The sequence below is a fragment of the Muntiacus reevesi genome, chromosome 6 (genome assembly GCF_963930625.1).
Source record: "Muntiacus reevesi chromosome 6, mMunRee1.1, whole genome shotgun sequence".
Classification (NCBI taxonomy): Eukaryota; Metazoa; Chordata; class Mammalia; order Artiodactyla; family Cervidae; genus Muntiacus; species Muntiacus reevesi.
The window spans coordinates 71259043-71282673 of NC_089254.1; the positions used below are offsets into that span (position 1 = coordinate 71259043).

At 40.8% G+C, this 23631-nt stretch overlaps 2 long non-coding RNA genes across 2 annotated transcripts in view; one reads left to right on the forward strand and one right to left on the reverse strand.

Moving 5' to 3' along the window:
* Positions 1-23631, forward strand: part of LOC136170535 (uncharacterized) — a 201310-nt gene that overhangs the window by 95301 nt on the left and 82378 nt on the right. The window lies entirely within an intron of this gene.
* On the reverse strand, positions 10062-22154 carry LOC136171105 (uncharacterized). The gene is made up of 3 exons (XR_010663744.1): positions 22069-22154; positions 12359-12567; positions 10062-10602 (listed from the first exon to the last, which is right to left on the reverse strand). It is a non-coding gene; the product is annotated as an uncharacterized lncRNA (long non-coding RNA).

Genomic DNA, 23631 nt, shown 5'->3' on the forward strand with positions numbered 1-23631 from the left:
CCATCACAATACTCAACCCACCATTGGAATTCAAGATTTGTTACAAGGATCAAGGATATCTCAGGATCAGGGAATATGGGAAGGTCAAGTGTGTGAGGAAAGAATAATGTGTGTAGACATGTAAGGATTGAAAGTTCATCTGGCAGTAGGATGTGTCAACCTCTGAATGTGGAATTGCCTGGAGATCTCGAGTGGGGAATTGTCAGTGTGAGGTGGTGGTTGGAGGCTGGTCTGGGAAGGGCATTAAAGAGGAGACTCAGGCCAAGAGGTGGCAGGGGTTGCAGACCTAGCTGAAGAGCTCCAGAAGCAGAAGAAAAATGCAGGAGATGGTTTCAAAAGTTGAGGAAATAACAGGTTGGTTTTTGTTTTTTTTTTTTAATTCCAAGTAAAACAAAAGGTCCCTGGGTTACAGGCACAAGTGAAATTTGATGCAGCAATCCTGAGTAGCTCCAAGGTGAAAGAAACCATCTTGGTTAGGAACCAGATCCAGAAAGGGCAGAGATCATATTTAACTCAGCAAGGACAGTTTCATCAGCCAAGTAGGGAAAAGAGATTCCAGAAGGCGGAGGACTGGTGAGAAGTGACGTAGTGAAGGACTCCTGCATAGCTTGCTATGAAGGAAAAGATGTTGAATACCTAGAAAGTGACTAGGTTAACAGAGGTTGAATTTTTTCCCTTTTTTTTTAAAGTGGCTATTTTGAATGTGTTTCTATTTTAAGGAGAAGCATCAGAAACAAGGAAGTAACTTTAGACCAAGCAGAACTGAGGGTGGTGGTTGAGTGGAGTTGAGGTCACAGAACCTATGACAGTACCAGCCTAGGGAGAAGGATAACACCCAGTCCCTGGGCCTGGACATCCAGGAAGATGAGCACTGTGAAGGGGAAGTGAGCAGAGAGGTAAGTTGGTACTTCGGGGTCTCCATTTTTCATTATCTGTATTCTTTTCACAAGTTCTTAACCCTTATCTTCATTTTACAGTAAGATTAAGAAACATCCCCAAGTTTGTTCAGCTAGTAATAATAGAAGTAGGGTTTTCAATCAAATGTCTTTTGGCTTCAAATCCAATGAGTTTTCAGAAACTAATCAAAATGTTAAGAGTACTAAGCACGTATGAATGTGCACATATTTGATGTACTATTGACAATTCATGAAATTTCATTTCCACAGGGCTTATTTTTTCAATTTTTCTTTGAAATCATCTTCCACAGTTATGCCCAAATAAGCTTTCTAAACCATAGCTCTGATAAGACTCCATCTATAGCCTCAAAACCGTGGACAGTCTCCTATTTCCTGAAGAATCAAGCCTTAATCACGCAATATGGCACCAAGACCCTTTGCAATCTGGTCTATAACTTATCCTTCCAAACAAACTCAGGATTCATCTTGCCTTTCTGAGGATTAAAAAGGTACCCTTTCCTTGAAATGCCTCATGCCTTTATTAGAAAACTGTCATACTGATTTTTAAAAATAAAAATAATTTTATTGAGATATATTTTATATGACAAAATTTCACCCATTTTAAGTGTAAATTGATGACTTCAGTAAATTTATAGAGTTGTGCAGCCATTAGCATCATCTAAACAGAAGTGGTTTAGAGTACTTCTAACACCTGGAAAATATTCTTATTCCTATTTGCAGTAAATCCCTAGTCTTGTCATTTCATGTAAATGAATTATACAATATGTAGTCTTGCATCTGACATCTGCCAAAATATTTTTGAGGTTCATTCATGTAATATGCATCATGATCCATTTCTATTTTATTATTGAATACTATTAGATTATATTTTAATTCATATGAATATACCATATTTTGTATATGCAGGGAAGTGGCAACCCACTCCTGTATTCTTGCCTGGAAAATCCTATGGACAGAAGAGCCTGGTGGGCTATAGTCCATGAGGCCACAAAGAGTTGGACATGACTAAGAGACTTAGCACATCACAAGTTAATGGACGTTTGGATTGCTTGTACATTTTATGTGCTTGCACTATGACTTCTACTGCTATGATCATTTGTATACAAGCTTTTGTTTGCACATATGTTTTTATTCCTCATTTCATTTCAGATTCTCTTGGAGTGGACTATATGTCATGTGGTATATTTACATTTAATGTTGTAAGAAAATATCAAACTGTTTTCCAAAGTGGCTGCACCATTTACATTCCCATTGCAATGTTTAAAAGTTTCATTTTCTCCACATCCTCACCAATACTTGTTATTATCTGTTTTTTTTTTTAGAACAGCATGTATATTATCTGTTTTTAATTATTATCATAATCATCCTAATGGGTACATAGTGTTACATCATCTTGATTTGCATTTCCCTAAATAATAATGATGTTGTCCATCATGTTTTGTTGATCTATGTGTCTACTCCTCCAACAATACTACACTGTCTTAATTACTGTAACTATGTATAATAATAAGCCTTAATACCCAGCAGCATGATTCCTCCACTTTATGATTCTTTATTAAGATTGCTACAGCCATAGTGTCTGTGCTTTTTCATATCTCTTTTAGAATAAACTTGTCCATATCTAGAAAAACCTTGCTCAGATTTTGTAGGAATTAGCGTGAAAATTGGGTTCAATTTAAGAAGTGTCATCTTTTCTATGTTGACTGTGCCAATCCTTGAACACAGTATGTATCTCCATTTATTTAGGTTTTCTTTGAGCTGTTTCACCAGCATTTTGTAGATTTTGTTGTACAAGTCCTTGACGTGTTTGTTAGATATACACCTAGGTGTTTTATTTTTCTTGGTTGTTGTAGTTGTATTTTGATTATGGTTTCCGTGTGTTGGGTGGGTTTATGCCATGATCCATGGGTGAGGCATTCTGGTGGGGAGGAGGAACTATGAGGAGGACATGAGGAGGAAGATGTGCTCTCAGGCCCTGCCTTCATCTCTTCCCCTCTGTGATCCTGGGTAAGGCATTGACACTTGTGACGAATGATACCTACGTCACAGAGGTCAGGACAACACAAAATCTATTTAAAATACAACCACTTATTGACTATGACTTATGTTAAAATTAGGTTTAAGTCCCAGGACATAGATTACTGAGCATCTTCCAGCTCCTGGAGGAATGCCTGGCACACAGCAAGCAGTAAGAATGTGTACAGAGAATGGACTGAATGAATAAACCATAGGGTAATTTCTACCATACCAGGCCTTACTGGACTGGTATAATTTCCACTTTTAATAGCTGTCCTCCTTATTAATAAAAAGCTTTTAGATGCCACTTTGTAAATGAAGGGCAAGGATCATAAAACCTGGCTTAGGAAGAAAAAGCCAACAAAATGAACTATATCATGACATACATAAAAAAATAAATAAAAACTTGGAGGTAGACAGCAGTGAAATGATGGACAGAAGAGGATTGAGCAATAAGAGATGAGAGGCCTGTAGAGGTTTAGCAGCCAGTGAGAAGTTCAAGTTTGGGGGCGGGGAAAGAACCTCAGAATGAAAACATATCTAGCATTCAAGTTTGATTTTTTAAAATCTCCTTTTTTTGGTTTTGTTTAAAATCTTCTGTTTATTGCTAAGTTATTGTCCACCATTGTCACTGAAAGCATTCGTGGGAATTTGGAATCCACATATGCTCCTTGTGGATGAGCAGTAAAGAGGGGTCAAGAACAGGCAAGAGGTGAGAAGAGCCACATCCCCTGGGAGATGAAATGTGCAATTTAAAATAAAGAGAGTTGGAGCTGCATAGAGTCAGATATCAGGAAGTGGTGAAAATCTTGGAGAAAGCAGGGATCTATGCCAGTTTAATGTGGACCTTGTAGGACAGACAGCATGATATTAATTGGCACCTGTGTTTTCAAAGACACACTGGAGAAGGGTAGGTGGATGTGCACCCCTCAACCCTTCCCACCACAGTTGAAGAGTCAGGAAGCCCCAGAGCATGTGCTTGAGTTGGGTGGTGGTGGCCAGTTTTCTCATCTGTAATATGGGACAACATATATACTGACTGTATAAGAGTGTGCTGAGACATAGATTCATACATTTTTTCTTAAAACCTCGACTGTGGCCTATGTTAGAATTATGTTTAAGTCCCAGGGTCCTATATTTCATACACTGTTTCTTAAAACCTCTTGACTGTGGCCTATGTTAGAATTATGCTTAAGTCCCAGGGTCCTATATTGCTGAGCATCTTCCAGCTCCTGGAGGAATGCCTGGCACACAGTAAGCAGTAAGAATGTGTGCAGAGAATGAACTGAATGAATAAATGTGGGTAATTTATCAAATCCTCAGACCTTCTTTGAAAGACTCAATTCTATCATTTTAAGTTGGCAACGAGCTCAATACTATAAACATGCCTTTCAGATTCCCAAATCTGTTACATAAACTAGCCAAAACCCTCTGAAAATGCAATTATGAGGGGTAGGGGAGGAAAGAATGCTCAGGATCATCTCAAAGTACCTGCAGAATGTTGTCTTTACCTTGATCCCTTTCTACATTAACCCTTCCCAGCTGCTCTGCACATGAGTTCTGTGAGAAGACATGGTGAAAATGTCTAAGAAGCTAGAAATCACCTCCCCAAGGGAAAAGCTTGAGTGCTTTTAGCATTGCCATCTTTGCAGACACATATCTTGTTGTCCGAGGTCCCAGAGAGACAGTCACTGGAAAACGGGTTGAGCAAAGTGTCCTGTGAGCCAGGAGATAAGTGAAGTTGCCTAACACAAGCCAGGCCTTTGACATTTGTTATTTAGATTTAGAAGTTCTTTTAATGGTCAAAATATTTGCTTTTCCTTTAGATGCCTTCTAAGAGAGTTTATCTTAATGCTGAGGCTAGCTGGGGTTTCAAGTGGAGCAAAGACTAGGGTCACACAGAGCAGCCTTTTCTCAAACAACTTTTGTGAAGGAGCAGCTGTGGTATCCATTGCAAGAGGCCTGACCAGAGAGGAGGAACTAGGGGTGAGGGCCGAATGTGGCCATTAGCAAGCCTCTTAGTCACTCAGGGTCTTGCTTTCATCAGGACAGCGTGGGCTCTCTGATTTCCATGTCTGAGTGTCAAGACTGGCAGGAGAAGGAATAACTCATGAGAGAGCTGTAATTGGTGCCTGCCTGCAGGGTGCATGCCAAGGTGTGGGTAAATTCTCATCACGAACTTTTCTAATTTAATTCTAGAGCAACCTTGTGAAGTAGATCAGAACAGAGCACTGGTTTTACAGGTGAGAGTTCAAAGGTCCATCAGAGTCAGATGGCTCCAAATCAGTCAGGTTCATATGTGCCCGGTGATTTGGGAGCCTATGCTCAATGAGAAAAATCACGGACAAATAAATCATTGCAACCTCTCAGAGTCAGTTTTTAATTAAAGTGAAATGACCTAAATGCAAGAACTTCAATATGCATCTAAGTGGTTAAGGGTTATGCCATTGACAAATTAACTTTTTTTTTAATTAATGTTTGAAAATTGACTTGTGTTGGGTCTTTTAACTTTCCTACAATATGGTGGCAATTATTACTTTGCCCATATAATAGAGTCTACCAGTTTCCATTAAAATGCATTCATTTAGAATGTTTTTTAAAAACAAATAATAAAGAATCATCCTCCTAAATGAAGAATTGGCTCACCCCAAAGTCCTAGCATTCTCTTCTCTAGAAGGCTAGTCAAGGAAACTGTCTTTGAGTGGATCCATCTTATCTGCCTCTTTCCTTGAGGCAAGAGAAAGCACACAACAATAATGTACTCTTTAGAGCCTGAATTTTTCTCATAGCTTCACAAAAGCTACCCAAGTTGCCCTCCTGGACTGTGAAGCATGGAATCAGGAAGTTAAGGACCTGGCACAATCTGGAGTCAAGGTTCTATGGTCCTATCCAGGCTGGAGGCCACTTCTCCAACCCATACTCATGCCGACATGCAGCACATCAAATGACTCCAGCCTCTGTGAGGCTGAAACTGACTTTTTCGTCTGCTGCAAGCCCTGGGCAGCTGGTTCTCCGACAGGTGCAGGGAAATAACTCTCAGGACATGAGGGCACCTTTGGTCTATGGCAGCCATAGATTTGAAAATAAAGTTTAAAATTGTAATTTGCCAGTTTAAGAGTAGAGAAAATTATGAATATTTGCCCATTCCTTACACTAAATTTTAAAGTTTATGATCTCTCAAATAAAAAGAAACTTCATGACTTTGATATTCAACTACAAATCCATGTATGTTATACATCAAAGACCTTTCACATAGCTGAATGCCAAGAATGGCTGATATGCCAAGTTGGAAAATGTTTCCCATGGGGCTAAAGAGTGAAAAGAATTGTTTAGTCACTAAGTCATGTCTGACTGTTTGCGACCTTATGAACTATAGCACACCAGGCTTCCCTGTCCATCATTAACTCCTGGAGTTTGTTTAAACTCATATCCATTGAGTCGGTGATCCCATCCAACCATCTCATCCTCTGTGGTCCCCTTCTTCTTTTGTCCTCAATCTTTCCCTGCATCAGGGTCTTTTCGAATGAGTCAGATCTTCACATCAGGTGGCCAAAGTATTGGAGCTTCAGCTTCAGCATCAGTCCTTTCAGTGAATATTCAGGACTGTTTTCCTTCAGGATTGATTGGTTTGATCTCCTTGCAATCCAAGGGACTCTCAAGAGTCCTCTCCAACACCACAGTTTAAAAGCATCAGTTCTTTGGCACTCAGCCTTCTTTATGGTCTAAATCTCATATCCCCACATGACTACTGGAACCATAGCTTTGACTGTCTGTACCTTTGTTGGTAAAGTGGTGTCTCTGCTCTTTAATACACTGTCTAGGTTTGTCATAGCTCTCTTTCCAAAGAGCAAGCACCTTTTCATTTCGTGGCTGCAGACACCATCCGCAGTGATTTTGGAGCCCAAGAAAATAAAATCTGTCACTTTTCCCCCATTTATTTGCCATGAAATGATGGGACCAGATGCCATGATCTTAGTTTTTTGAATGTTAAGTTTTAAGCCAGCTTTACTGAGTATAAAATTATAAGGCCAGAATTTGATTATAGAATTATAAAACAATTTGAATATCATTATCTTAATTGAATTTTAAGTAAAACAGATCCAAATTTAGAAAAGTTTCTGAATTTTTACAAGTCTTTCAACAAAGACAAGTGTACATTTAATGTCCTTTCTGATAGCTGGCCTCATAAAGAAACTAAAAATATACCATAGAAAATGTCCTGTTGATAAGAGATAGTTGAATCTATTTTATCTTTTGAGACAACCCAGATTAGTTTACCATTTTAGAAAATTAACCAGTATACAGACCAAGAGCTATCTGATTTAGAGTGCAAAGCCAGTGGTCTCAGGTAATTGCTGTGTTTCTGGTTTCAGGAGGCTCTTTTGGCTTTTCTGAACCATGCTCTCAGGGGCCCAGCTGTCTCCTCATAGCCATAAGAAGAAGAGATTTAACTTAAGAATTTATGAAGAAAAAAAGAGTTGACTGAACTCAACTGAAGCCTCCGGTTTTGAATATGTCTTGAATGTTTGCACAGTACAATCAGCTTGGCTCAGTCCCTGGCCCTCCTCCCTCAGAACTGTGGGAGCTCTTTGCCTGCATGGGTAGTTGATCAGCTTCTGTTGAGGCCCAGAGGTGAGCCTGACAGTGATGGCTATCATGTGCCATCCTATGCTGAGATACCTACCTTCCTACATTGGGGTTCCTATTTATCTTTGGGAAAAGTTCATGGTGGCTACAGCGACTCTAAATCCAAATTTGAACTGAATATCTATAATGTTATGAGGGTGGCTCATCCTCTTGGTCATGCTTTATTTAATGCCTGAAAGTGAAAGCGAAAGTCACTCAGTCATGTCCAACTCTCTGTAACCCCATGGACTGTAACCTGCCAGAATCCTCTGTCCATGGAATTCTCCGAGTCAGAATACTGGAGTGGGTTGCCATTCCTTTCTCCAGGGGATCTTCCCAACCCAGGGATCAAACCCAGGTCTCCCACATTGCAGGTGGGTTCTTTACTGTCTGAGTCACCAGGGAGCCCTATTTAAAGCCTGCCATATATTTATTCTAAGAGGGAAAGCTTTCCACTGGTGGGGAGAGTCCTGACTGGTTCTGTTCTCAGAGACACAGTTGGACCTCTGTTTCTCCTCTTGGAAATGCCCTGATGCCTTGCAGTGACCAGTCTCACCTTCTGCCTTCTTAGCTGAGAGAGTCTCAACCTGATAGGCTGTGAGCTCAGCAACCATTATGATCAATGGTTTCCTCTCTTCTGATGTTCCCTTCTTGCCATGGAAACATATAAAAAATACCCACATGTGTTATAAACCCAACAATGCTATGCTCTGATTATTTTATGCAATCTAATGTCTTATGAAGTATGTATGTGTTTCCTGGTGTACTCCATCTCTTTCTGTGGGTTTGGATTACCATCTTGCCAGTATCACTTCCTTTCCACCTGAAGGACATCCTTTGATATTTATTCCTTGTAAGGCAGTGTCTTGATCAGTTCTGGATGCTACAGCAAAGAACCATAGGGTGACTGGCTTATAAACATGAGACATTTCTTTCCTCACAGTCCTAGAGGCTGGAAGTCTGAGGTCAAGTTGCCATCATGGTCAGGTGCTGGGGAGAGCACCTCTTTTGAGTTGAAGACTGCCTACTTCTTTTATCTTTACCTTGTAGAAGGAAGGCAAGAGATTTCTTTGGGGCCCCTTCTCTAAGGTCATTGATTTCATTTGTGAGGGCTTGATCCTACCTAATCATTTCTAAACAACCCAACCTCCTAATGCCATCACCTTGGGGGTTAGAATATCAGCAGATAAATTAAGGGGTCACACACATAACAGGTCAGCTAGCATGGAGCTCTCTCAGTCTTTGGCTTCTACTCTGAAGCCTCCTCCTTTCTTTCCTCCCCATCTTTTCATTCTTGGTTAGTCTCATGAGAGCATCTGCTAGCCATCCTGCCTTTCAAGCAGTCTTCAATCAACTAGAGCAGAGATACACTATACAAGCTCTGGTCTCCATTTTCACCGTCATTCAGTCCATTTATAAGTCTAGACTTTCTTGTCACTGTTTTCCCTTATGGTTTCTACTTGGGTCCTCTTCCCAGGGGTTCTCATCAGTACCCCCTCATTGTACTGAAGAGGGAATTTGACTGGTGTGTTTGCAAGATGTACAGGTCTGGACCACAGCAGTCCCACCCAGATTGGTGTGGACGTTCCATCATCACACCCACAAACTTGAATGTGAAACCCCCATCCCTTCAAACCTTGTGCCTCCCAAGGGGTCTGGCCTTTTGGGGACAGGGCTCTCTCCTCCACAGACTCATAGAGCTGCCTGCTACTGCCTTTATCGTCTCTGATTCTTGTCTGCCCCGAATCTGTTTTTAGTTCTTATCTTTGGATTTTTATTACATAATCACAGCTTCAGATAAATACAGTTTTATTTTTTCCAGTCTGCTATATATATTTAATGTCATATTATATTGACAATAACTTTCTCAACAATGTTGACTCATCATGGTGAGTTTTCTCTTTTAACCTCTCTCTTACTCATATCCTTGCTACCACTGAAAATCATCTAATGATTCCAAGTTAAGAGCAATGCTTTGAAATAAGTACTTTTCTTTGTGTTATGCCATCTTATTCATATTTTTGAACTTTGAAATATATTTATTAGCTAATAATTAAGGATCTAAAATACTGTTTTGTGAGATGAGTTCTGCAGGTTTTCTTTACTGACCTATATTAATTACACTTTCATGTTGCAGTTAGGCATGTTTGGTAAAACAAACATGGTGTTTTTTTTCATCTTTTTTATATATTCTGGAAGGATTTTAATGTTTCTTGAAAATATGATAAATTTAATGAATTAAACTCTTTGTGACTTTCTTCTCATTTATTGAGGGCCACCTAGTTTGCAGATTATAGAACTAATAAGAATAGTAAGGAAGCCCATGGTGTGATTTCTATGCTTGTGGGGCACCTGAGTCTATTACTGCCCTACAAGGCAGGTATCTGCTAATGTGGCAGAAGGGGAAACTGAGGCTCAGAGAGTTTTGCTGACTTAGCTCCATCCCCCCAGGACAGTAGAGAAAGAACTCTGCCTTGAACCTGAATCTTTGCAAATCGTGTTCTCTTATTTCTCCTGCAGTAAGTCCAAGTCTGGTGACTACTGTTTATATTAATTATTATTTCTTCCAAGTTGTTAAAGGAAATAGCTCAAAGAACAGTACATTCCTGACCATCGTGAAGTTTCCTCTGAGCCCTCACTCAGCTCTGCAGAATGTTTCCCTGCCGCTGCCACAAGCCAGTGCAGCTCACAGCAGCGGCAGCCAGGCTGGTTCCCGTGTGAACGGTCTTGTTCTGGTTTAGGTCGGCCAGTCTAAGTCCTCCCAAGCATTTGTTGTGTCTGAGGTGTCAAAACCAGGTGGCCCATTTCCCAGATATGTTGCTGGCAATTCCCAACATTCTTCTCCGAAGTCAAAAGTTCCGTCTGTAGCTTTTTCTGGATTTCTTCTCATTGGCATTTTTCACATTATTCTAGTTTTTGTTCACCATAGAAAACCACTGTGGTCAAATAGCCAACAGCCCTTCCTACTGGGGTTCACTCAGACTCAACCATGTAAAGCAATGTCTTCTCATTGCCCACTGCTGTCAACCCCAGATTGGGTTGCCTGGAAAGGCAAAAAGACTTATCAAATTTTGGTGGGGTACCATGTGTATCCATATCAACTGTCAGAGGCCCTAGAGGGGAGATCCTTACGAGGGGGTCTTCTTCTCCCCTGTTTCTCTTGCTATCCAGTTCCACACATCAGGGACCTCCGTGTATTGAAACCAGAAATTTTCTTAGGAAAACTAGAATCTCTCTCAGTCTCCTCTGCAATCTGTCCACATACCATGAGAATGAATTCTAACACATATCTCCCCATTTAAAATAGATATTTTTGACATTTCTTTGTTCAACCTCATTGACATATATGTAATCTACCAACTGTTGCACATATTTACTGTATACTTTTTGATGTGTTTGTTTGGACATTGCCTGCACCCCGGGTACTATCACCATGAAGTGAGAAACACATCCATCACCTCCATGAAATTTCTTGTATCGCCTTGCGTCTATTTTTATTGTTAAGAACACTTAGCATGAGATCTACCCTCTTCACCAGTTTTTAAGTGTACAGTACTAAATAGCTAACCACAGGCCCTGTGGTGTACAGCAAGTCTCTAGAATGTATTCATCTCTTATAATGGTGACTTTATACTCACTGAACATCTCCCCATTTTCCCCTCCCCCAGCCCCTGACAACCACCAATCTACTCTCTGCTTCTGTGGGTATGACAATTTTAGATTCCTCAGGTAAGTGGAATCAAGTAATATTTGTCTTTATTTCACTTGGTGCTATGTCCTCCAGACTCATCCATGTTGTTGCAAATGATATGTTCCCTCTTGTTGAAGGCCGAATGATATTCCAGTGTGTGTATCTATATCTATCTATATCATGTCTATTTCACACTTTATCCTTTTGTCTGTCAGTGGGTATTTGTTTTTACATCCTGGCTAGTGTGAATAGTGCTGTAGTGAACATAGGGGTGCAGATTTCTCTTCAAGATCCTGCTTTTAATTCTTTTGGATAAATACCCAGGAGCAGAAAGGGCAGAGGACTTGAAACCACGTGATCTGGGATCTAGTTTCTGATCAGCTACACTTGGCATATGGCCATGGGAGGGCCCTATGAAGTCCTTGAGCATTAGCTTATTCACAAGAGCACAGTGTCTGCCACTCAGCAGGCTTTCACCAGATCCCAGGTGATGGATGAAGCAGCCTGTTTCATGTAGCACTTGCTAAAACCATGAGAAACGAAACCTGTAGTAGCCTTTGGGAGGAGCCTCTGGGGTGCCAAAGCTTACCTGAAGAAGTAGGAGGAGCAGGACAGGATGCTGGGGTGGGAACAGGGGCTGCTCCTCAAGCTCTTATCCTATTCCTCCTTTATATCATTGTGAACACCAGAGCATGACTGGCATGTTCCTTTTTAAAATTTTTACATAAATATGTTTTTAGTTGGAGGATACAATATTGCATTGGTTTCTGCCATATATCAACATGAATCAATTCTGCCACATATCAACATGAACCCTCCTTCTTGAACCTCCCTCCCACCTCTCACCCCATCCCACCCCTCTAGGTTATCACACAGAACAGGATTTGAACTCCTTGCAGCATACAGGGAATTCCCACTGGCTATCTATTTTACATATGGTAACGTTTTCGTTCTACCCTCTCCTTCCCTCTCTGTGCCCACGTCTGTTCTCTATGTCTGTGTCTTCATTGGTGCCCTGCAAATAATGCTGCCCTTGATTAGTACTATCTTTCTAGATTCCATATATATGCGTTAATACATGGTATTTGTTTTTCTCTTTCTGACTTACTTCATTCTGTGTAGTAGGTTCTAGGTTCAGCCTCACTCATGAGAGGTCCCTTTCGGGTGGCTCCTTGCAGCAACCCCGCACAGAGGCACTGAGTATGCTTCCTTTTTCCATGGTTCTTATCTTCAGATTGTTGGAGGGTTGGCTACATTACACAGCATGGTTTCATGAAAAATTTGCAGCTCAGTCACACTTGGGGTTTGAGTCAACATCTTCAGGAGGTGAAAAATGACCACATTTACTCACCAAACAAAACAACTCAAGTGCAACTTCTACTGATGTTTTACAAAGCATAGTATTTTTGTTTCTTTCTTAGGAAGTTCCTGTAATTCTTAAAACATTTTGGAAACTTTATGGTTCACTTCTTGTTATTTTGTTGTGTCCTGGATACAGTTTATGTGTGGAGTGTAAACTCAATTGTGCACTTCAGTTTATTGCTGTGTGAACAAACACTCTATTGCTGATATGAGAGCTGGTTGGCAATCCATTTAGACAGAATTACATGGCCTGGGTGCTATGAGATGTCTGTGCCCAGGAGTTCTTTCCTCCCATCTGGCTCAGGACACGGTCTTTCACTAATTTCAGTTATGTCTACAAAAAAGAATGATGCCTAACTGAGTTTTCTTATTTCCCAGACAACCTAGAAAATAAAAATGTAAGTATATTTTTAAAGAGTCTAAAAGTGCAGCTTTTTCTCATATTAGTTTTTTCTAGGTTAATTTATTCTATATTGAAAGTTAATGAAAGTCAAGATATTTTGCTTCTAGGTGAGCATCCTAATATTTTATGAATATTTCATTTAATTATCTGGCTGCTATTTATTGATCCTACTGCAGTGATCTCCTCTGGGCAAAATTGTGTGCAGTGAGGAGCACAAAATGGGAAACAGCATCTGGTCTGCCCTTGTTTGGCAGCTAGTGATAACGAAATCACCCCACTTCTTAGCCTGTTTTGAAATGTAAGTAACAGAAGAGTTACTTCTGTTACTTGCAGCCTAGACAACATATTAAAAAGCAGAGACTTTACTTTGCCAACAAAGGTTCATCTAGTCAAAGCTATGGTTTTTCTGGTAGTCATGTATGGATGTGAGAGTTGGACTATAAAGAAAGCTGAGCACCAAAGAATTGATGCTTTTGAACTGTGGTGTTGGAGAAGACTCTTGAGAGTCCCTTGGACTGCGAGGAGATCCAACCAGTCCATCCCGAAGGAAATCAGTCCTGAATATTCATTGGAAGGACTGATGCTGAAGCTGAAACTCCAATACTTTGGCCACCTGATGCAAAGAACTGACTCATTTGCAAACTCATTTTCACCCTGAAAATGAACTGACTCATTTCTACCCTGATGCTGGGAAAGATTGAAGGCAGGAGGAGAAGGGGATAACAGAAGATGAGATGGTTAGATGGCATCACTGACCCAATGGACATGAGTCTGAGCAAGCTTCAGGAGTTGGTGATGGACAGGGAAGCCCGGCATGCTGCAGTTCATGGGGTTGCAGAGTCAGACACAACTGAATGACTGAACTGAGCTGAACTGAAGAGTTGGTTGTGGGTTGAGTGTTTTGGGACCTCTGCTTTTCTCAGAAGTACCAGGACAGTGGTTCCAGTGAACTGGGGGTGGGGGTGGGCAGCAGCTCCTCTCTTGGGAGCTGAGGCCCTGCTAGAATAGTGGTTCCCAACGTAGTTGTTGGACCCTAATGACAGGGCTGAATCCTGGGTCAAGCCCTTGCTAGATGTGGGTTGTATGCCTGCTAACCTCTCTTTCTCTTGGGTTCCTATATGTGCAGAGCCCTGTGCAGTTTCCATGAGGTGGGAGGCACCTTCACACCACAAGCACTCCATGTATTAGATATCCCAGCCCTGGGTCCCTCCTTGCTGCCTGAGACACAGACACGGGTGTTCTCCACACTTGGGGCTCAGCTCCTGTCAGGTAACAAATGCTGTGTACGGCAGAGTGAGTGTCCAGAAGGCTTCTTCTGGGATCTAGCATTGCTCTTTGGAATTATCCCTGAAATTTTTCTTAATGTTTCAGAAAACCCTTGAATTTGCTAACACATCATTTTCAGATTAACAAAGAGTTATTAAGCATCTATTGTGATGCCTGACCCAAAGTCCTACGATCAGTGCTAAACCCCAAGAACACATGGATAAATCACTGACACATTTCTAACCCTCTCTTACCTCCTAGTGCAGTAAAAAATTTAGCATGAATAAGCACGTTGCTTTCATGTAGGAATGTTCTAGAAAGGGAGAGTAAGCTGGAGAGATAGAGGAGATAGAGGAGGAAAAGGATGACTGGTGCAGAAAAGCCAGATATTCTGTCTTTACTTGTGAGACACGTGTACGTAGTGAGCTACCTAATAAGATACATGTGTTGGATTTCAAAGACACCTAGGACTCAAATTCCTAGACAAGAATGTCTCAATGGTGAGAGTCACCTGTTGCTTCTGGAAATATTAAAGTTCACATATCATCCAGGTGGATGGATGAGGAACATCATCAGGCCAGGATTTGGGTGTAAAATTGAAATGGATTTCATAAGAAAGGTCTGTTATTGAAAAGAAAAAAGGAGAAGATGTAGACAATGGCCAATTCCAAGAAGGAGGAGAGATAAGAAGTCATGATGTTTGGACTCTGGATCTGAATATGATGTCAGAATAGGGAATCTGGATCAACCTTCCCTCCAAGGACTAGTGAAAAGCTACACAAAATATTTAGCAAGAATTCTCTGGCTATTGAGTGGAGAATGGATGCAGGGAGATAATCATGGCCATTTGTCAGGCCAATCAAGAAATTACAATCATCTAAACCATAAAGTTAGCAATGAAAATAAGTATTTTCTTGGAATAATTGGAAGGATTTGATGATATTGAACAGAATCACTCCTAGTTTTTAACGTTGATCACATAGTTGGATGGTGGGTACCTGTTATGGGGAGGAGAAGATTTGAGGGAGGTCAAATTTGGACAAGTGTACACTGAGATGCCTGTGACATCTCCAAGGTGGATAACAGACAGTTGGACATCATGTTTGTTTGCTAGGGTTGTCATAACCAATACTGCAGACTGAAGGCTTTAAATAATATCAATTCATATTTTCACAGTTCTGGAGGCTGGAGGTCTGAGGTCAAGGTGTCAGCAGGTTTGGTTTCTTCCAAGGCTTTGGCTTGCAGATAGCAGCCTCTTGCTGTGTCCTGGCGTGGTGTTTCTTCTGCATCCCTGGCATCCCTCTGGGTACCAATCTTCTCTTCTTAATAAGGTCACCAGTCAGATTGGATCAGGCCCACTCAAACCACCTCATTTTAACTTAATCCCCACTATAAAGGCCCTATATTCAAATTTTAACTTACTAGGGATAAGGTCTTCACCATATGAATTTTAAGGATAGGGCATAATTTAGTCTGTAACAAATAGACACACTGGAGCAGGAAATAAAGTTTTGGTTGGAGATATAAATTTGGGAGTTTTTGCATAGCGATGAAATTTAAAGTCATGAGAAAGAGTACAGTTAATGGGAAAGAGGGAGGCGGGGAGAAGAAGAGGAGGAGGGAGAGGAGGCTGAGGAGAAGGAAGAAAAGTAGAGAAGTAAAAGCTCCAAGAGCTCATTTATTTCTTGGAGCATAATTGTGATCTTTATGAACATTATTTATGATCTTTATCACTGACAACTAAAAAGGAAGGAGGACCTCAACTCAGAGCCAGCAGAGGAGCAGCCAGGGATATGCACTGAAGACCAGTGGATGCTGTGCCATCAAAATTCAAGAGAATGTTATGCTCAGAGAAAGTGACATTGGACAACTGTGCTGAATCCTGCCAAGAGGTTTAGTGAATTTGTCTGAAAGGTGTCAGCGGGAAAGAGACCCTCTTGTCTAGAAAGGCAAAAAAGACTAGAAACAACATGTTGTGGGATGCTTCTAGACATCGCATCTAGAGAGGCAAGAGAGACTAGAAAGAACCAAACAGTTAATAGGGAATACATTTTTCATAGACTGATTCTTGGAGGGGCTATTTTCTGAGTAGGAAGGGAACCTAAAGCACTCACTAAACTGAGAAGGAAATTTGAGATAGAAAAAACAAGCAGGCAACGTCACAAAGTGCAATTATGAAGCGTATCGTGGGTAACTTCCGTGCAGGCAGGTTTGGTGGGTGATGACCCAGAGGCACTCACAGCTGCACTCTGCACCTGAAGAGGGTGCAGGGGGACTTGGAGGGGCTGACGGCAAAGATAGAATCTGACTACTGGGAAGAAGCAGGTCAGCACTGACTGGAACCAGAGTTTCCCCTCCCCCTGACATCTTATAACCATTATTTCTCGTGGACCATTGACCATCTGTGTCAGCAAGAGGCACTATTCCAACCCCCCTGGCTCAGGTGCCTTCACTGTGAGGGGGCTAAAACTCAGTCACGTCGGGGCAGGGAGCAATAGAAGTCTTTGATGGATCTGACAAAATTGGGTCATGAAGGAAGTGGAGTTCCTTGTTTAAGCGCTCAATGGTAGGCCGAGTTCAGGGCCTGTGGGAGGAGATAAGCCTCACTGAAGACTGGTCAAGTTGGTGGGCATTTTTCCAGATTGGTCAATGGGAGTTTGGGCTCTCTGGTCTGGTCCTAGGGGAACAGGAGGTGTTGTGAGGTTGATCCAAGTCGTATCAAGCCTTCACAGCATACCACTTCCCAGGATACAAATGTGGGGGCATTTCGGGACCTTTTGACTCCCAGGAGCACGAACTCAGGTGAAGTTCCACACTGTCAATTTCTCCTTGCATCAACCATCTATTGTATTTCAGATTATTGGTATTGATAATGACTGTTCCATTGGTTTTTTTCTTATCTACGGCAGTGTTCTAAGGAGAATGAATGTAGCTCTCCACTTGGGGCAAATGTATGTATTCATTTCAACCTGTCTGTTAGCCACCTCTGATCCAGGGGAAAATGCTTCACCCTGGCTGTATGTCCTGGCTCGGAAAGTCTCCTTGTCCCACAGTATAAATCACCCTCCCTTAAGATATAGGACAGAAGGGGGAATGCTCTTAGGGTTACCTGACAAGCATCTAGCCAGGACGCCTCCTTTCCACCACCGAGTTTCCCAGTGACCCTGCCTGGAAACCCCTCCACCCCTCAGGCAGCAACGTTGGGAACCAGCAGAAACGTGGAAACATCAGATGAATTATGCAGACCAAAATAACATGGAAAGACTTTGACTGAATTGTCAGTAGGACCACAGTCTACAGTAAACCAAGGCCACCACATCAGATGTAAGCAAGGTGACTGGCTGCAGAAATAGAGACTGATATAGGACCCAGGGTCTCCTAATATTATAGACCAATGTCCAGAATACAACTTAAACTCTCCTATTATGCTGAGAGCCAAAAAATTATAACTGAATGAGAAAAAAACCCAATCGTCTAATGCCAAGACCAAGATGAATCAGATGTTGAAATTATCTGAGAATTTTAAAGGAGACAACATGAAAATGTTTCAAAGATCAATTAAATATCCTCTTGAAAAAAAGGTATAAAATATCAGCAAAGAAATAGAAATTAATAAAAAAAGAACCAAATAAAAATTATGGAAACAAAAATACTACATTGAAACAAAAATAAACTTGTAAAATGGGTTCAACAGTAGAGTGGAGATGTCAGAAACTAAAACCAATGAGCATGAAGATAAATGAACAAATAGAATTTACCAAACTGAAAAAACACAAGAAAGATGGAGAAAGGACAGTTTCAGAGACCTTTGCATAATAACGAGAGGTGTAATGTTTGTAGAGTCCCAGCAAAAGAAGAGGAAGAGAATGGAGCTGAGCACTTATTTTGAAAATGATGGAAAACTAAAATTTGTTAAAATGCACAAGTGTGCAGATTCAAGTGGCTGAGAAAAAAGCAAATGGGAGGAGCCCAAACATGTCCATGCCAAAAAAATATCACCATGAAATTCTGTAAACTGAAGACAAAGGAAACATCTTACAGGCAGCCAGAAAAATTATGCCTTACCCGTAGAAGGACACCAATCTGAATAGCAGTGGATTTCTGAGTTGAAATCATGGAGCCAGAATAAAGTAGCACAACACTTTTGAAACACTAAAAGAAAGTAATTGTCATCTGTGAATTCTTTTAATTTAAATTTTATTTATTTTTAGCTCTGCTGGATCATCGTTGCTGTATGTGGGTTTTCTCTAGTTGAGGCAAGCAGGTTAGTGATGTTGAGCATCTTTTCCTGTGCTTTTTGGCCGTCCATATATCTTCTGTGGAGAAATGTCTGTTTAGATCTTCTACCATTTTTGATTGGGTTATTAGGCTTTTTTTGATATTGAGCTATATGAGTGTTTGTATATTTGGGAGGTTAATCCCTTGTTGTTTGCTTCATTTGCAAATATCTTCTCCCATTCTGAGGGTTGTCTTTTTTTTTTTTTTTTTTTTGCTTATGGTTTCCTTTGCTGTGCAAAAGCTTTTAGGTTTAATTAGATCCCATTTGTTTATTTTTGTTTTAATTTTCATTACCGTAGGAGGTGGGTCAAAAAAGATATATATGTAAAAGAGTGTTTGCTTACATTTTCCTCTAAGAATTTTATAGTGTCCAGGCTTACATTTAGATCTCTAATGCTATCTGAGTTTATTTTTGTGTTGGTGTTAGGGAGTATTCTAATTTCATCCCTGTACACGTGGCGGTCTAGCTTTCCCAGCACCATTATTGAAGAGACTCTCCTTTCTCCACTGTGTGTTCTTGCCTCCCTTCTCATCGATTAAGTGGCCTTAGGTGCATGGTTTATCTCTGGGCTTCCTATTCTGTTCCATTGATCTATATTTCTGTTTTTGTGCCAGGACTATGCTGTTTTGATTACTGGAGCTTTGGTAGTATAGTTTGAAGTTAGGGTGCCTGATTCCTCCAGTTCTTTCTCAAGATTGCTTTCTTTCTCAAGATTGTTTTGGCTATTCAGTGTCTTTTGTCTTTCTATACAAAATTGTAACAAATTTTTTGTCCTAATTCAGTGAACAATGCCATTGGTAATTTGAAGGGGATCACATTGAATCTGTACATTGCTTTGGGTAAGTATAGTTATTTTCACAATATTGATCTTCATCCAAGAAGATGACATCTCTTTCCATATGATTGTGTCCATTTCTTTCATCAGGATCTTACAGTTTTCTGAGTACAGTTCTTTTGCTTCCTTGGTAGGTTTATTCCTAGGTATTTTATTCTTTTTGATGTGATGGTAAATGAGATTGTTTCCTTAATTTCTCCTTCTGATCTTTCATTGTTAGTGTATAGGAATGCAAGAGATTTTCATGTATTAATTTTGTATCCTACTAATTTTCCAAGTTCATTGATGAACTCTAGTAGTTTTCTGGTAGTATCTTTTTTTAGAATTTTCTCTGTATAGTATCATGTCATCTGTAATAGTTTTACTCCTTTCCCAATTTGGATTACTTTTATTTCTTTTTCTTCTCTGATTGCCATGGCTAAGACTTCCAAGCCTATCTTGAATAAGAGTGGCAAGAATGAACATATTTGTCTTATTCCTGATCTTAGAGGAAGAATTTTCAGTTTTTCACCATTGAGAATGATGTTTGCTATGGGTCTTATATATGGCCTTTTTATGTTGAGGTAGGTTCCCTCTATGTGCACTTTTTGGAGCATTTTCATCATAAATGGGTGTTGAATTTTGTCAAAGCTTTTTCTGTTGAGATGATTATATGGTTTTTATTCTTCAATTTGCTCATGAAAGAAATCAAGGAAGTCCTAACTAAATGGAAAGACATACCATGTTCATGAACCAAAAGGTCCAACCTAGTAAATATGTCATCAACTTCCCCCAACTGATCTATAGGTAGAATGCAATTCCTATCAATATTCCAGCAAAATTTTTGTAGATATAGACAATATTATTTTAAAATTTATATTGAAAGACACAGGTCTTAAAACAAACCATTCTTGACAAATCATAATAAAGAGGTTGGACTCACTTTATCCAGTGTTTGAAAGTGAAAGTCATTTAGTCATGTCCTAACTCTTCAACCCAGGCTGGAATACTGAAGTGGGTAGATGTTCCCTTCTCCAGGGGATTGTCCCAACTCAGGGATCGAACCCAGGTCTCCTGCATTTCAGGTGGATTCTTTACCAGCTGAGCCACCAGAGAAGCCCAAGAATGCTGGAGTGGGTAGCCTATCCCTTTTCAAGCAGATCTTCCCAACCCAGAGATTGAACTGGGGTCTTCTGCATTGCAGGTGGATTCTTTACCAGCTGAGCTACCAGGGAAGTCCAACATATGAAGGTGGAGGTATTGGGGATTGAACCCAGGGCCTCATCATGCTAAGCATGTGCTCTACTACTGAGCTATACCCCCAACCTGTGCTTAGTCCCACTGTATAGCTATAGCAGTCAAGGCAGTTTGGTATTGCTGGAGGGAGGGACATGTAGATCACTGGGTCAGAATGCAGGATTCCAAAATAGATCAACGAAAATATAATTAACTGATTTCTGACAAAGATGCAAAAACCAGTTCAATGAAAGAAGGATAGATGTTTCCAGAAACTATTTTGATATATTTGAACACCTGTAGGCAAAAAGAGTGAACTTCAGTGTAAATTTTGCACCTTATACAAACAAAACAAGAACTGAAAATGGATCATGGGGTTAACAGCAAACATTAAGTTATAATATTTCTATAAAAGTAGAGAAAAGGTCTTTAGGATTCAGGTCTATGCAGAATTCTTAGACCCTAAAATCATGATCCATAGAAGTGAAAAATGACATATATGACCTAATCAAAATTTAAAACTTTTGCTCCATGGAAACTCTAACGAACAAGATGAAGAGGTAAACTGAAGAGGGAAGAAAACATTTGCAAATCACATATTCAATGAAGGATTGGTTTCTAAAATATGTAAAGAGCTTTCTAAACTTAATAATAAAAGTTGAACAATTTAAATTAGAAAATGAGCAAAAGACATGAAGAGACATTACACTGAAAAGAATACACAAATGGCAAATGAAAAGTATTCGGCATCATCAGCTGTCAAGAACATGAAAATTAAAACCACAATAGGATATCAGTACACACCTATTGTAATGGTTGAAATTAAAACAAAAATAGTGATATACCAAATACTGGTGAGGAGACTAGATCACTCCTCTATTGCTGATAGTAATGCGTAAAGATATAGCCACCCTGGAAAATAGCTAGGCACTTTCTTATAAAACAAAACATGCAAATACTAAATGACCCAGCAGCTACACATTTGGGCATTTATCCCAGAGCAGTAGACACTCAGGTTCACACAAAAACCCTGTATATAAATGCTTATAGCTCTATTCTTAACAGCCCAAACCCATAGCTATTGCTATGAGTCTCCTGATAGAATAGGTAATACTCATGAGCCCAAAGGTAGAAATGAGGCTGAGAGTTAGGTATGAGTCAAGCATTATGCTGAGAAGGAATGAAAAGTGAGGCCAACTAGAGGACCAAGAAAGAGGGTGCCGTGTATCAGGAGTAGGAGCAGCAGGGAGAGGAGCAGGGCAACCAGGCAGCAAAAGCGAGGTTGAGCAGATTTCCACGAATGCACGATTGCCAGGACTCCAGGCTGGTACTGCTCCAGCAACGGGAGCAGCTGGACACCTGAGAGGTCCTTCGGCCTCTCCCTCGGGGAGCGCCCACAGCCCCTGTGCTGACAGCCCCAGCTTTCTTTCTGTAGGCACGCTGCAGTGGTGAGCTCACCTCTTTGGGGGCTCCAGAGGGCAGCGTCGCATTCTCGCCTTCCGTGGCCTGGCAGTTGGTGGGCTGCTCTTATCGCTGGGTCTTTGCCGTTCCTTGTTTCCTAGCACAGCTTTATCCAGGATCTTCTATTATTCATCCTGCTGTGTTTCTCAATCTGTAAAAGAGACAGACGGAAACTGTTACAAGGGTTTTATAAAAAGAAATGTGTCCTTGAAAATCCCAGCTGGGTTAACCTTGAAAAAGCCAGATATTGATGAAATGGAGCATGTGGAAGTTTCCTACATACAAAAGGAAACCAGTCATTTGAACGTCGCTGCCCCAGAACAGAAGACAGCAACAGAGGCTCGAGGTGGGGCTTAGTGCATCGTAAGGAAGGGTTTCCTTTAACAGCTTAGGGTAACAGGACACCAAGGGGTCTTGCCAACTCATTTCTCTGGATCTCTTTTATAAGGCAGACTTATCTACAGCCTCTGAGGCTTTGCCAAAGTAGGGTGACCACCTCAATGATTTCTCAAGGATTCCTTGTGTTCTCTTAACATCTAATTAGCATTTTTATGTACTTTCCTGGGGTGCAGTCCAGAAAGCCAAACAAATCATTTGCTAACCACCCTTGTTGAGGTTCCCCTGTGAAAATGAGTGTAAATATCTTGTTAATCTTTCAGCCAGGAGTTCCTATCAGTTCAGCCTGAGCTCAGCCAAGAAGTTACAGCTTTCTGGATGCACACAGACTGAGCACGGGAAACTTTAAATAACCCTTTAGGGGCACAGCGGGGACAACCTTACTTGGCCTCTGAGTATATTTTGAAACTCCTATTTCTTTTGTGAATTTCTTTCGTGGAAGATGGTCCCCTTTACATATTTTTTGGTAAAGGACACTGGGCACTTACCCAGGACAAGTTGTGGCTGCAAGCACAGAGGACAAGGAAGCCGGCAGTTTCCTCCTAACCTCTGCTTAGACCAAGCTTGGGCTCCGGTCTCTCAAGGTCCTGTCCCTTTAGTGTGACTGACACATTTTCTGCCCACAGTTGCTAACCATTTCTCATCTAGTCTCTCTCTCTCTCTTTTTTAAGTTATTTATTTATTTTGTTTTTGGTTGTGTTGGGTCTTCTTCGCTGCATGCAGGCTTTCTCTAATTGTGGTGAGTGGGGGCTCCCCTTTGTTGAGGTGCACAGGCTTCTAATTATGATGCCTTCTCTTGTTATGGAGCACAGGCTTCAGTAGTTGCAGCACGCAGGCTTAGCTGCCCTGTGGCGTGTGGAATCTTCCAAGTCCAGGGGATAAACCTATGGCCTTGGCAGGTGAATTCTTATCCACTGTGCCAAAGAAGTCCTAATTTTCACCTAATCTCTTAAAGCTAAGTTCATATTGTTAAAAGAAATGCTCATGTATTGAGGAAAGAGGCTGTCATCTTGGCTTACTCTTGGGTTACCTGAATTTTATACTAACTAGAACAGCCTGTTTGTGGCCTATCCAACATACATTGTACATCTGCTTTAATTATTAGAGAAGAGGGGAGTATTGATCAGAAAGAATGTTCATGTTAAAAGTAAAAACTGAAGACTC